Genomic DNA, 15220 nt, shown 5'->3' with positions numbered 1-15220 from the left:
TTTTTTTTTTTTTTTTTTTTTTTTTTTTTTTTTTTTTTTTTAAGGTAGGCATGTTATATTGGAAAGAAGATGTAATATACCAGTTACCTGAAGAAGAAAAAACTTGGGATTTTAATTCACTATTCCCTTTCAACATCTGTTTCAAACTCTAACTGATAGTTGCAAAATTCTAATATTCTTGTATATATCACTTATATATTCATCATTATTCTGGCAAAGGCTTGTCTTGAGACATAAGAGAAGATTCTAATTAGCATGGGTTGTTCTATGACCCAATATTTTAGACAATTTCCTAGTTCAAATATCTCTTCAAAGCATTTTTGCCTGTTCATAAGTGCAAAAGCTGATATTTGTTTTCTGGTAGCAGTCAGGGGAATCATAGCTTTCTGCTGAGGAGAAAATCATAAAAACTGTAATAGAAAGGCCAAAAAAGGAAATCTCTAATGGGACATAAGTTTATTGATCCAGTGATCATTCAGTTTTTGTATCTCTGCTGCAGGATCCTAGAAGAGTATTTCTATAGTGAAGAATACTTCCTAGATTCTAATTCTTATCTGTTGTGATGACTATTTATGATTTCTTGCTACATATTCCCTCATGAATGGCACAGCAGGGAATAAGCTTTTGTAAGCCTGTTGTTCAAGAGAATTTACTGTTGTTGATACTGACAATACAGGGAACTGGGGACCACTGTGATGAAAAAAGTCTGGGCAACTGAGACACCAACCAAATCTCAGGATGTTAAATAAGCATTTATCTGTTACATTTGATTAATTGTTAATCTATCTTTAACAACTGATAAACAAATATTAAGCAAACATACTAATAAATCACTAGACATATGATACCATGACCAATTCATAATTTCCAAGATTGAGAGAATGAGGCTCAGGGGAGCCAAGCTGAAGGAAGCCAAAACACAAAAGAGTTATCTTCTCTGTGTCCCAGACTCCAGTGTGTATCACTGGTATTTGTAAACACTTATCCATGGCTCAGGATCAGTCTAGTCTGAATAATAAGTTCCCCTTTCCATAGGCAAAAACAAAATCACTCTGATTTCTGTGATCTGCTTTGTTTCAACTCATTCAGATGTGTGTTTACAGCTGAGTGCTAACCATCTCATTCAGTATGGTAGGTAGATGCTCTGGGTATCATTATCATAACCTTATTATTTTTATATTATATATTACAAAACACAACTGGGTACAAGGCACACCATAAAGTCATAAATAAGCTTGAACCACTTCTATTAATGGTTTTATAGACTTTGTATTAGCTCTCTCACACTTCAGTACTGGACCTTGATGAACTTTTTTTTTTTTTTTTTTCTGTTTGTTTTTCTGTACTTGTTATAAGGCTTGTCTGGAGCTCTATTTTAATTTGCTTAGCTGAAATATATATATATATATATAATGATATGTAGAAGGAGAGTATCTGCTCCTTTAAGGGTATCTGTTCAAGAACCTTTTCCAATTTAACAAAAGATAAGAAGAAATGTTATCAGTGATAGGAACTAAGTCTGGTCAGTCATGCTAATCAAAAAGGGCATGTGAGAATCTAGGAATGTTTATTCCAACAAGCTTATCTGTCTGAGGACTTCTTTGTTAGGAAACGATCAGATACCAACCTGGTCAATAGTACTAATAGGTACAAATCTCCCATTGGGCTAACAAGCTGCAGGTGCTGCTTCCAGGAAGATTAATCAGGACTTTGGATCTGATAAGATTATAAACTGGGGCAGTGGGGTGAGCTGGGAGGGAGTAGGGAACTGCAGAGCTCTGCAAACCCAGAGGGAACAAAAGGACTAAATGGGCATAAAAGGGTATGGAAGAGCTGGTTGTGTGTAAAATAGGGCTGGTCAGTATGCTTGTCTGGCTAAGGCCAGTTCTTAATCACTGCAGTCTGTTCTATCTTATATTTTTCCATCAAATTGTTTGTTAACTCTTTCTGTGTATTTGCACCCTCTCTTCCATGTGTATGTGTGCTGCAAGGACTGTGTGCCAGGTACCTGTGAGACCAGAGTATGTGTGAACAAGGATTGGTTACAGCTTCTGGAGGCAGGCTGGGGAGCTAGCACCCCTATACTCTGGTGCCAGTTACAGTATCAAATGCAAGAGTCTCAGCATCTGTCACTGGTGGGACCTGTGTGTGTGGAATTGGTGACAGCTGCTGGAGTCAGACTGGGGGTTGAGCCCTGTGTGCTGTGGTGCCAGCTACTGGAGTAAGTGATTGTCCTAGTGTCGTTACCCAAAGGGACCATACCTCCCTGGACCTGGAAAGGTCTTACAGACTTTAAGCCCAGTTTGCCAATTCATGGGTTGACTGGCATAAGTGGACTGGGTGCCAATTACTGGAGTCAGATGGGGTATGTGGATGCCCCTGGCCAGTTGTGCTAGCAAATGAAGTGAATAAAATCATGGCATAAGCTACCAGAGTGAGTGGAGTCTTCTGCTCCCTGCCTCTGTCTTTGGGTGCAGGCTCAGCTTTGCTACTGGTTGAACCTGCAGAGGGAAAAGTAACAGCTGTGTCCCTTAGCCTGAGCAGAGACCCTGAAACCCTGGGAAAAAATCTGGGCCCTGGAAGCTGGGCAGGAGCAGTACTGGGCTAGAGCAACTGGAGGAGGGGACTTCATTCTTTTTATCTACCATAACAAAAACAACTGCTTATCCACCATGTAAGTATTACTTAATCTGCTTTAGTTTTAGCTAAGCTTTGTATAGTTGTGTAGCATAATGATATTGTTACTATGGTGTTGATTTCTTCTGTAGTTCATGGGTAATAAAAATTAGTCATAGTCCATAGAATGAATTGCCAAAGGCCCTAGGGGAAAAAAAAAGTAGAATGGAAGTAATGAAAGTGAGAACAATCAGAAGATTCACTTAAAAATGTACCTGAGGAAAATTAAAATGTAAAATTAAAATTAAATGCTTTAACAGGTCCACATTCTTCTTGTGCTGGGGACCCCAAACCTGGATGCAATACTCCAGGTTGGGCCTCACAAGTGCAGAGTAGAAGGGCACCTCACATGACCTGCTGGTCATGCCTCTGTTGATACAGCTCAGGATACAGTAGATATTCTGGATGGTAAGCATGCAGTGCTGACTCATGTCAAGCTTTTTGTCTATTAGAACTCCCAAGTCTTTTTTTGCAGGGCTGTTCTCAGTGTGGTCTTCTCCCAGTTTGTATTCATATACCGGATTGTCCTGACCCAGCTGCAACACTTTGCACTTGGAATTGCTGAACCTCATTAAGATCAAAAGATTTTAGATATTTTAAGTTATATTTAAATATATCAAAGATATATTTCAAAATATCTGTTTCATAACAGCGTTTATAAGGTAGAAATATAATTTTGAGGACTGTGTTTACACAGAATATTAAAGCTACATATTGCAGCTCCAATATATGCTGAAAGTGTGTGTGTATATATAGGTATATATATTTCAGTTGATGCTGTTTGAAAACAAGAATCACATGCCATAATATGAATAAACTGATGTAAAATCGAAATACAGCAGAAATAACTGAATTCGAGACTTGTGTGAACTCAGTTGCTGCAAGTGTCTATCAAGGTTTAAATGCAACAAAAAAGGGCCAGGCAGGTACCAAATTTAATTTTTCCTTTCCAGTAACTGTTACAACAGATTATTTATCCAAAACAAGATCACCATGAAAGTCTAGATTATGATCACTTATTCCAGGCTTCCTCTGAATATGTCTTGACATATAAGTAGTGATTAATCGCACCAATTTAATTCTGTCTAAAATGTAATTATCTAATTTAAATAGTTTGCTGGGTTCCCTTCATAGTCAATCAAAAACAGGTATTTTCAGAAAGTATTTTGGCTAATAATTTCAGGAGGAACTGTCCTATGAAAATTCCTTTTTCTTTTCTAAGGTTATAGAAGAAGTTTAGAACAGCTGCTGAACATATACATTTTAAATATCTGCCTACACATTCACTTTATCATCAAAAATTTTAAGTCTTTACAAAAATGAAAAGACAGTACCAAGTTTTTTTGTTTGCTTGTGTGTGCGTGCTTGGTTTTTGTTGTTGCTTTTTTATGCTTATTTTACAATCATTGTATCTTCCATTCAAAGTTACTATGTGTATTTGCCTCAATGTGTGAGGTAGATCTTAGAAATAAAATTAATTTCATCTAATTTAATTATGAAGGTAAATTACTGGCTAGTCAGATAAATTTTCCACAGAGGAAGCAAATGTAAAGTTAGCTAAAAAATGAAATAATACTTTGTTTTCAGGCAGTTTCACCATATCTATCATAAACCTTAGAGGTAAAAGGCAACAGATATAATTGATAATAAACAATTGCTTTCTGACCCGCCGAGCAAGAACATCTGTACAAAAATAACTCATGTCAAGAGTAGGGTCTAACTTATGGTGATTGTACTATTCTAAGAGTAAATTTTAACATATTATTTGCAATAAATGTCATCTGAGTATAATATGATAAATACAATGCCTTTTGTCTGAAACAGAACTACCTTGATGGAGAAATAAACAAACAAAAAGGAAATATGATTGTGAATGGACTGGCTTCAAAACCCAAAAGTATAAAACGGTATTCAATAGTTATGCTGCAATTACCTACCATGGCCCATATATCTACTCCATTTGGAACTAAGTGGGAATGTTTTAATGTAAGTGGCCTGGCAACTTTCCTATTCCATGTTCACGGTTACCTATTTCTATCAACCATTTCTGTCTTTCAAGAAACCACTGAAACCCCCTTAGGATGAGGAATGGCAGGACCAAAGCTAACCAGAGCTTAGATAGCTGTCTTCCGAGCCCTTTCCCTTATGCTGATTTTTTTTTTCTAAAAAAAAGACAGGAATGATTTTATTTAATTCAAAACTCCTATGTAAATAAAATGTAAGCTACAATTGATCTTTAATCTTCTCTTCCATCTCTGAGGCATCTTTTCAAGACACTAAACATACTTTCTTCTGTTAAATACATTTATTCTGTATTTCAAGTTTCATAATTTATATTTTTACCCTTTTGAATGGATAATAATAATAAATCTTTTACCAAGATCATTGTTGTCTAACATCTAGGGGTCTCAGGATTATAGGGACTGTATAGTGAACCTGTCCCCTGTAGGTAGAAGAAAATGTTGAGGGTCACCACCTGAATCCTCTATTAAGAGGTGGGGTATGGGCTCTCTTCCTCTCAGCAGATTCTCTTTTCAGTGGAGGCTTCCAGTGCTTTCCCATGATTCTTTTTCCTTTTTGTTCTTTTGCCTTTTATTACTTGTATTCCACAAGCTTTCTTATAATGACTAGGTTCAGTTACTTAACAGAAGAGGAAACACCTTCCTTCTCTTTTTGGTGCATTCCCTGACTCAGTCAAGGTCTTTTTAAATGTGCATAACACACAAAAGGAGAACAAGTATTGCTAGTCAATGCAGTTTTTATACATAAGCGAAATAATATTAATCTGAAATCCAGGGTTTTATAGAATGAGAAATCAACATCTGATGCTTGCCAAGATGTATGGTTACTAGAATTGTTTGTCAAGTCAGTGTATATTGATTCTTTGCCTAGTAAAAATGGAATGAAAAGTATGTACAACAAACACCAGAATCAAAACAGAAGATTTAAAAAGGAGGTACTAAATAATTTTGAGTATGCAGTGCAAGGAAGAAATTTCAACAAATTAGTTCTAGTCACTGGCTTTCATTCTCTTTGAAAATAGATTTTTTTTTTTCAAAAGTAAGACTTTAGAAAAAAAGTTTATTATATTTTCTTTAGGCTATCTCAGTAACCATTTCTTATTAGAGGCACATGTGTCCCATGAATTATCTATTCCTTAATTATTATTCTGTTTGAAGGCATGCTTTCTTCTTTCAGAGAACACTAATGAAGAAGATTCTCATACCAAGGGCTCTCCACCAAATTTACATTTAGTGTTCAAACTGAGATGTTTAAGACCAGTTCAACAAACACTTTTTTTTTTAAAAAATGTAAATAAATTTATATATGTAGAAATGAACAATGTATTATTACAAGAAGACAAACAGGAGGAGCTTTCACCTGCTACTTTCATTAAAGATGTAACAGTTCCTGTAACTTTTTCTAGTCTGCTCCATTATATGCCTCAAACCGTATACAGCTACCTAGAAATACTAAAAAATTTAAAAGGTTTAGGTCCTGGTCTTAGAACTAGCTCTTGATATATGACTTCTTTTTATGCAAGTGAGGGAGCTATTTGTGTATTTAAAAGTCTTTTCTTCCCCTTATTGTTGTCTATTTTAACTGATAACAATGACAGTGGTAGGAAAAAAAAAAAAAGAAAAGGAAAAAGAAAAGGAAAAGTCCAGATGAATTAATTGTTTCATAAAATGTTTCCCCCCCAAAGATAAATATAGAAAAACAAAACAAACAAAAAAAACAATAAAAATATTTTATACTTTACGTATCTGAAATCCATGATTAGACCTTAACCATCTTATTTGCATTCAATGAGAAGTTTCCATATAGTTGATCTGACTTATCTACTAGAAAAAGAGATGCACTGTCTTTAGAAGGTGCTTATATCTCTCTAACACTTTGTGGAAACACAGCTTGTGTTCTTGCTTAATGTAATCAAAACAATTAAACTTTGATTAAAAAAAAGGTTTTGATAAAGTGATAAAATGTAATACACATTTTTGTATTGGTTTAAAATTGTTTAAACATGTTTCATGCCTTTACATTTTATATGCAAATTAGGAATATGCTAGCAGTAGCTTTAAGAACCTATAGGTATTTAATGACACAGATAGATTGGTTAATAATCTGAAGTTTCAGGTTTTCATCAGTTTTCTTGAATATATGGACCAAATAATATTTCAAAGGTTGCTTTGCTATTTTGTGTCATATTTTCACCCATGCAGGTGAAGTGGTTTCTTACATGGCATTCTATTATGTCTTTTATTTTTGACACTTGGTATTTAATAATTCTGTCATTTAATCATGCTGGAAAAACATAATAGCATTTAGTTCATAGATCTTACATCTTTAGCTCCCTAGAAGTTTTCATTATTCAGTTAGTTAAAAACAAATAAACAAAAGTATCAAGTAGGAGAGTCAATTTTATAATTATTTTTACATCTTTTAAAGTCATCTGTTTTCATTTCTTTTGGTTTTGTCTGAGATCATCTCTAATTAAAAAGAAAGAAAGGTAATCACGTCACGCACTTTTGCACACATCATACTCCCAATATCTAATACAGACTCAAGTACAAGAAAAAATATATTCCAAAACCCCAAATGGAATTTAAAGGCAATGCCACGTGCAAAACTTTTTTTTTTTTTTTTTTTTTTTTTTTTGTAGCTGCTCAAAGAGTGTATTCAGGAGAGTACAATAGAAATAGAATCACAGAATATCTTGAGTTAGAAGGGACCCGCAAGGATCGTTGAGTCCAGCTCCTGGCTCCAACACAGGGCAATCCCAAAATCTGACCATATGTCTGAGACCATTGTCCAAACAGTTTTTGAACTCCAACAGTCTTGGTGCTTTGACCACTTCCCTGGGGAGCCTCTTCCAGTGCCCCACCACCCTCTCAGTGAAGAACATGTTCTTAATATCCAATCAAACCTCCCCTCTCATAGCTTCATGCTGTTCTCTTGCGCCCTCCTACTGGTCACCAGAGAGATCAGCACCTGTTTTTCTACTCTACCTTATGAGGAAGCATTAGGATGTGATGAAGTTGCCCCTCAGTCTTCTCTAGGCTGAATAAACCAAGTGACTTCAACTGTTCCTCATATGTCTTTCACTCTAGACCCTTCACCATCTTTGTTGCCCTCTTTTGGACACTTTAATAGCTTTATGTCCTTATATTGTGGCACCCAAAACTGCACATAGTATTTGAGGTGAGACTGAACTGGAAGAGTAGACTGGGATAATCCCTTCCCTTGAAGAGCTAGCAATGCTGTGCTTCATGCACTCTAGGATATGGTTGGCCCTCCGAGCTGGCAGAGCACACTATTGATTCACATTCAAATTGCCACCAACCAAAATGATCAGATCCCTTTCTGTGAGAATGTTCTCCAGGCTCTTGTCCTCCCAGTCTGTACATATAGCCAGGTATGCCCCTTCCCAGGTGAAGAATCTGGCATTTGCTCTTGTTGAACTTTATATTTTTGGTTATTGCCCAGCTCTGTAATTTGTCAAGATCTCTCTGAAAGGCTTCACAGAATCACAGAATAGTCTAGGTTGGAAGAGACCTCCAAGATCACCGAGTTCAACCTCTGACCTAACGCTAATAAGTCCTCCACTAAACCATATCCCTAAGCTCTACATCTAAATGTCTTTTAAAGACCTCCAGAGATGGTGACTCAACCACTTCCCTGGGCAGCCTATTCTAGTGACTAACAACCCCTTCAGTAAATAAGTTCTTCCTAATATCCAACCTAAACCTCCCCTGGCGCAACTTTAGCCCATTCCCCCTCGTCCTGTCACCAGGCACATGGGAGAATAGACCAACCGCCACCTCGCTACAGCCTCCTTTCAGGTACCTGTAGAGTGCAATAAGGTCGCCCTGAGCCTCCTCTTCTCCAGGCTGAACAAGCCCAGCTCCCTCAGCCGCTCCTCGTAAGACTTGTTCTCCAGACCCCTCACCAGCTTCGTAGCCCTTCTCTGGACTCGCTCAAGCACCTCCATGTCTTTCTTGTAGTGAGGGGCCCAAAACTGAACGCAGTACTCGAGGTGCGGCCTCACCAGGGCTGAGTACAGGGGGTACTCTTTTCCCTTGAGGGAGTCAGCATCTTCTCCCAATTTGCTGTCATCCACAAACTTACTCAGTACATTTTCAAGTCCTACACACAAGTTTAGGAAAACTTTACACAACTTATGAAAACATATATGAAAACTTTGAGGAGAACTGGTCATAAAACGGAGCATTGTGGAACCACACTAGTGACTCACTGCCAGCCTGATGTAACCCTATTTATAGCGTTACCCTTTGAGCCCAACCCAGCCAATTGTTCATCCAAGTGTATTATGCATTTATCTAGCTGCATGCTGGACATTTTATCCAGAAACATACTACGAGAAGCTGTATCTAAAGCTTTAGTGAAATCCAATTGATTACATCTACTAGCTTCTCTTGGTCAACAAGTTGTGAGGCCTTGTCATAAAGGGAAATTAAGTTCATTAAGCAGGACCTCTTCATCATTAACCCATGTTTGCTATGATGAATGACTGCTTGTCTTTCAGGTGTTTTTCAATAACTACCAGAATAATCTTCTCCATAATTTTGTGAGGCACTGAAGTGAGACTGACAGGCCTGTAATTTTCAGGGTCTTCTTTCTAGCCCTTCTTAAAAATTGGGACAATGTTTTCTAACTTCTAGTTGACTGGAACCTCTCCAGATTCCCAAACTGATTGACAAATAATCGAGAGAGGTCTCCTGATGACATCACTCAGCTCTCTGTGTATGCTGGAATTAATCCCATTGGGGCCAATAGACTTATATGTTTCCAGATGGAGCAGCAAGTCCCAATATATAAGTATGTAAGTACAAGTGTATAAGGAAATATACTCTTCTCTGCAGTCATGCAATCAGCTTAAGTTTCACTCGTTTTGTGGCAATAACTTTATTTACTACCATTTTTATTTCTTTTTGTGATGCAAATGATTTGAGAGTGAATACACTTTTTTTTTTTTTTTTTTTTTTCTTTCCTCTCGACTATGTGCAAATATCATTAAAGAGAAGGGAGAAAACCTTTTAGTTCCTACTATCAGACAATGCCAAGTATAACGTTGGCTGATGTCATTACTTTTCAGTCCTTAGAAAATTAGAAATTCCAGATCATTCATGAAGACAAAAAATGAAAAACAAGCTTGAAAAACTAACTTGATAATCAATAATTGAGATCCCTGCAGGAGGAAAAATAAAGCAGTCATCATAAGAAAGTCAAATACTAATCCTAAATTTGAGCATAGAAGGCTTCTGGTGGAGAGGATGATAAAACAGAAGAAGCACTGGGAATATTTTACAAGCAAGTCTATTACCGATCTTGCAAAGAATGACATCTCAGTATTCAAAACTGTATTTGAACTCCCCTGAAGCTGGAGCTTGGAAGTTTTACTTCTGAGAGAGAAATCAGTGCCAACACCTAATATTTTTTAAAATATGTATGAATATATTTTCCAGTCATTGGTTTTATGTAAAGATATGTCCAGAGTAGAAATGAACTTACAATGAACTGATGAATTTATTTCCAAAAACAAGTTTTATGGCTGCTGAATTCCTGTGAATGTGTTGTAGCAGATAGCCTCAGTCTATTGGAAACAGCATGAAAGAACATCAAAGAAGAAGGCTGGAATAATTTGGGCTTCATGTTACAATAACATGACTGTTGTAAAAGCTCCAAACTACATATAGACAACAATAATAAAAAGTGTTCTGAAATTTTAGTACAAAAGTAATGTTTTAATTATGCAAGATTTTTTTCCTTTTCAAAAATAACAGTATGATGATACATGTTATTGAGAAAAGCATAATCAAAAAAAAACAAACAAAAAAACATGAAAACGAAAAACTGATAATAGAAGAATTAAGTGATGGCAACAGTTTTGATATCTAATGGTGACACATTGATAGCTTCTGCTGCTTATGGACAGTGTTCTATCAACTCGTTTTCACATAGAAAAATCAGTTTCCTGGATGCTGAAGTAAAAAATCACCAAAGCTGCCTACCTTATAATTTGGAAGACATATAATAAGTTAAATATTTTTCAGTGAAATATGGCTCTTGACTACAATGATATGTATATATAAATATGTATACTTCATATAGGTACAGAGATTGCTGAGAAATACAGAAATAAGTATGACCTGATCTTGTTCTCAACTTATTTTATTTTATTTTATTTTTACTATTCTATCGATCTTTACCTTCAGAGAATTTAGTACAGAGAACTGGTTTTGAAGGACTTTTAATAGTTCAGTTCAACTTCCTTTGCCGTTATCAGTGTCCTGAGCATACATGAAACAAACAAACAACAAAAAAACCACCACTCATTCTGAGTTTTGATCTTCACATATTTTTAAACAATAAACTTAAGAGTGATTATGTGTTTATTATCACAATAAAGAGAAAAAAGCAAATTGCTGAAAGGGACTAGTAGTCTGAATTGGAATAACTATTAAGGCTTCTTGGGATGACATGGCATTGTGTTTTAGAAAATTAGGGGAGGTGATAAAAAACTGTTCATATACTTTCTCTCACAAATTTCAGTCATACTCATATCCACATATTGGAAAGCCTCAAGATGTATTTCTCCACATAGGCTGGCTAGGATTCCCTATTTGAATAAATATGGGGTTATAGGCACTTAAATATATCTGTAGGTTTGTTCTAGACAGGCAATGTAAACAACATTTTGGTCAGATCTTTCATAACCTTTATGAAGGTTTTCTTAGGGTGTAATATCTGAGAATCTTGCTTTCTTCACTTTCCACTAATTTAAGGTAAGGTTCAAGCAGACCCCAAAAGACTAGAAGTTAATATGTATATCAGAGCTTTGAATGAAATTGAAATGACTAAAAAGAAAAAATAAATATAACTCATTCTGTAAGGGTAAGATGAGAGCCCCATGTGTATAATGTGATAAACAGTAGACCATATAAAGTTCAACAACTACAATATAGTCAATTTCTATGAATTAAACTTGAAAGTAAATACAACAGAGTAGTTATTTAAATCTAACAAAAACAAAACAATATGTTGCATTTCTGTGCATAAATAGCATGATTGTCTTGAAATCATAAACGTAGAAAATATTTAAAATAACCCCCAAAAACAGATATCTAAATAATTATGGTACTCAGCTAATAAATAAATACACAGAAGCAGATGCCAGTACTCCATCAAGAGGTCCCTTATATCCATACAAGTGTGTATACGCAAAAAGAACAAATAAAACCTCAGCTACATTAAAGAGGCATTCTCACAGATGCTGAATAAAAACAACACAAGGAAGGAAAAATCAAAGCACCAGAAACCTTTGGTCAGCTTCAATGGATGTAGTAATTCACTGACAGAAAACCATTATATAACTGACAGTACAAGCCCTAGCTTCTGTCCAGTTCCTGCAGCATTTTATCTTCTATACTAAATTTTGTGATTCTTGACTGCACTTATAATGCTATTAATATAGTTTTTTTGTTTGTTTGTTTGTTTGTTTTTTAATATGTAAAATAAGATTACTGAGCTGGGCAATGTACAGCATCTGTGTGGACTAGGACTGGAGCACCTGTCACACAAAGAGAAGAGAGCTTGGCCTGTTTAGCTTGGAGAAGAGAAGACTGAGAGGGGAACCTATCAACATGTTTAAATATCTGAAGGGTGTCAAGAGGATGGGGCCAGGCTATTTTCAGTGGTGAGCAGTGACAGGACAAGAGGCAACAGGCACTAACTGATTCACAGGAGGTTCCATCTGAATGAGAAAACACTTTACTGGAAGGGTGGCAGAACACTGGAATAAGGTTGCCCAGATAGGCTGTGGATTCTTCTTCTCTGGAAATACTCAAAACCTGCCTGGATACCATCCTGCACAATGTGCTCTGCTTGGTAGGAGGGACAAGATGATTTCCAGAGATCCCTTCCAACTTCAACCATTCTGTGATTCTCTGATCTGTATGGAACTAGACCATTTACAGTTAGATAAAAACAACTACAGCATTCAAAAACACCAAGACTATTTTTGAGAGAGTGGACACTGGCATGTAGAAGTTAGTCATATGCTTGCAGAATACTGAAGCCATTGCTGAAAGCTAGAGATGTGATATCTGGATAATGTAGTCTGTTAAGATTCATTTACAACTCCAGAACTGCTGCTGACAATTATTTAGGTTGCAAGTCTTTATTAAAATGAAAAACAGGAAAACACATATGTTTCTGCATGCATTTTCCTCTCACATATTTTGCCAATAAATCTATTTATTTATTTTAAGAGTGGAAAAAATTACATGAAAGAAGGTTAGATATAGGTTAGATATATTTCAACATTCTTTTTACCCACTTCCCCAGCAAATCCTATTCAGTCACATGCCAGTTCAGTAGGTAGGTTTGATGATGCTGAGGTAGTATTTTACAGGTCTTTATTTTTTTTTTTTTTGCTACAACTGAATATGTATACATGAGGAGGTGATAACAATAATTCACAACCCCTATCCTCAGCCAATGAAAAATTTTACTGTATCAGTGAGCTATACTATCTAAATATTTTATGTTTTGGATATGTAAATTAAAAACAAAATGTTCAGAATAGCATATTTTATGACAGTACTATATTATTTCAGAGAATCCCTTAAATAAGGTAATCTAACCCTTATATATTTTTTATCAAAGAAAAAAATATGAAATTGCAAGTCAGTGGTTAATCAGGCTGCAGGTTTTACCTGTGTGGTGGTTTTACTCGGGTGTGTGGCCAAGATCCACCACAACTGCTCTCTCACTCACCCTCCTCAAAGAGGAACAGAGAGAAAATACGATGAAAGGGGCTCAAGGGTTGAGATATGGACGAGGAGATCATGCAGTAATTATCGTGACGGGCAAAACAGACTCAGCATAGGGAGATAGTAAGATTTATTACCTATTACTTACGAGCTAGAGAAGCGAGAAACAAAGGAAAGAAACCAAAAGCACCTTCTCCCCCCCCCCCCCCCCCCCCCCATCCACCCTCTTTCACCTCCTCCCCCCGAGCAACACAGGGGAATGGGGGAATGGGGGTTATGGTCAGTCTATAGCGCTTCTTCTCTGCATCTCCGTCTCGGTCACTCTCGTCCCCTGTGCTGTGGGGTCCCTCCCATGGGATGCAGTCCTTGCTGAACTGATCCAGTATGGGTTTCCCACAGGCAGCAGCTCTTCAAGAACTGCTTCAGATATGGGTCTGTACCACGGGGTCCATCTGTCAGGAGCAAACTGCTCCAACCTGGGTCCCCCACGGGAAGCAGCTCCTGCCAGGTCACCTGCTCCTGTGTGGTCTCCTCTCCACAGGCTGCAGGTCCAGCCCGGAATCTGCTCCAGCAGGGGTCTTCCACAGGCCGCAGTCTCCGTCGGTGCAGATCCACCTGCTCCACCGTGGTCTCCTCCACGGTTTGCAGCGTGGAACCATGCTCCACCGTGTTACTCCATGGGCTGCAGGGGGACATCCTGCTTCACCATGGTCCTCACCACAGGCCGCAGGGGACTTCTGCTCTGGTGCCTGGAGCACCTCTCCCCCTCCTTCTTTTCTGACCTTGGTGCCTGCAAGGCTGTTCCTCACTCCTCTCACTCTCCCAGCTGCTGTGTGTTGCCGCGTTTTTTTTTTTCCCTGTCTTAAATCTGCTCTCACAGAGGCTCAAACAACATCACTTATTGGCTCAGTTCTGGTCAGCAGTGGGGCCCTTACGAAACATGGGGCAGCTTCTAGATCCTTCTCACAGAAGCCACCCCTATGGCCCCCTGCTACCAAACACTTGCCACGTAAACTCACTACAATCTGACGTTTGAGGGTTTTGTCCAGCAGCCCCCACCAGTTAAAAAAAAATAATAATAATAAAAAATATTGCCATGGATGCTCAATATAATCCTCAAGATTAATATATATATTTTTCTTTAAACAAAACAATTCAACATTTAAAGGTGCTAATAGAAACTTAGATTGACTGATTACAGTAGTTCATGTTGTTTCTAAAATAATAAAAGACCCAGATATAAGACCCAGAAATATAGTTATGAGCCCATGTTGGTGATTTGGCAATATGTCAGTTTGAAAAATTTCTCCATTTAAAATGTTTGTGTTTAAATTTCACTGTAGTCTTTTGTTTTGCATTAGGTATCTACAAGAAATATATATATATATATATATTTGTAGACATTAAGGATACATTTCATGCTCAGTATCAATGTTTCAAACAACAATTACAGTGTACCCACCAAAGATAACTTTCAATGTACATCTTTTTGCATCTTCCTAGCTTTCTTCCCCCCCCCCCCCCCCGTATGTTTATCTAAGAATTTCCAGCCAGTGGCAACTCCAGTTTTTATTTTGTGACTTCACTGTTAATAAATTTTAAATTAGTTTATGAAGAGAATTGTGTGTTTCTAATTAAATATCCCTTTAACAAAGATGAAAAAATTTGAATTAATTTTCAAAAGATGAACAGATCTCTCTTTCTCTTTCTCCTTTTCTCTCTCTCTCTCTTTCTCTCTTTCTTTCTCT

The 15220-nt window shown here is 37.0% G+C and overlaps 1 long non-coding RNA gene across 1 annotated transcript in view; it reads right to left on the bottom strand.

Annotated features, from left to right (window-relative positions):
- The window catches only part of LOC118163238, a 21189-nt gene extending 13310 nt beyond the window's left edge, over positions 1 to 7879 (bottom strand). Inside the window, exon 1 of the long non-coding RNA XR_004748938.1 lies at positions 7748 to 7879. This is a non-coding gene — a long non-coding RNA (uncharacterized LOC118163238). The remainder of the gene's footprint in view (positions 1 to 7747) is intronic.
- Between the last annotated feature and the right edge of the window lie 7341 nt (positions 7880 to 15220).

Source organism: Oxyura jamaicensis, chromosome 1 (assembly GCF_011077185.1).
Source record: "Oxyura jamaicensis isolate SHBP4307 breed ruddy duck chromosome 1, BPBGC_Ojam_1.0, whole genome shotgun sequence".
In the NCBI taxonomy this organism is placed as follows: Eukaryota; Metazoa; Chordata; class Aves; order Anseriformes; family Anatidae; genus Oxyura; species Oxyura jamaicensis.
This window is presented reverse-complemented; position numbering and strand designations above follow the sequence as displayed.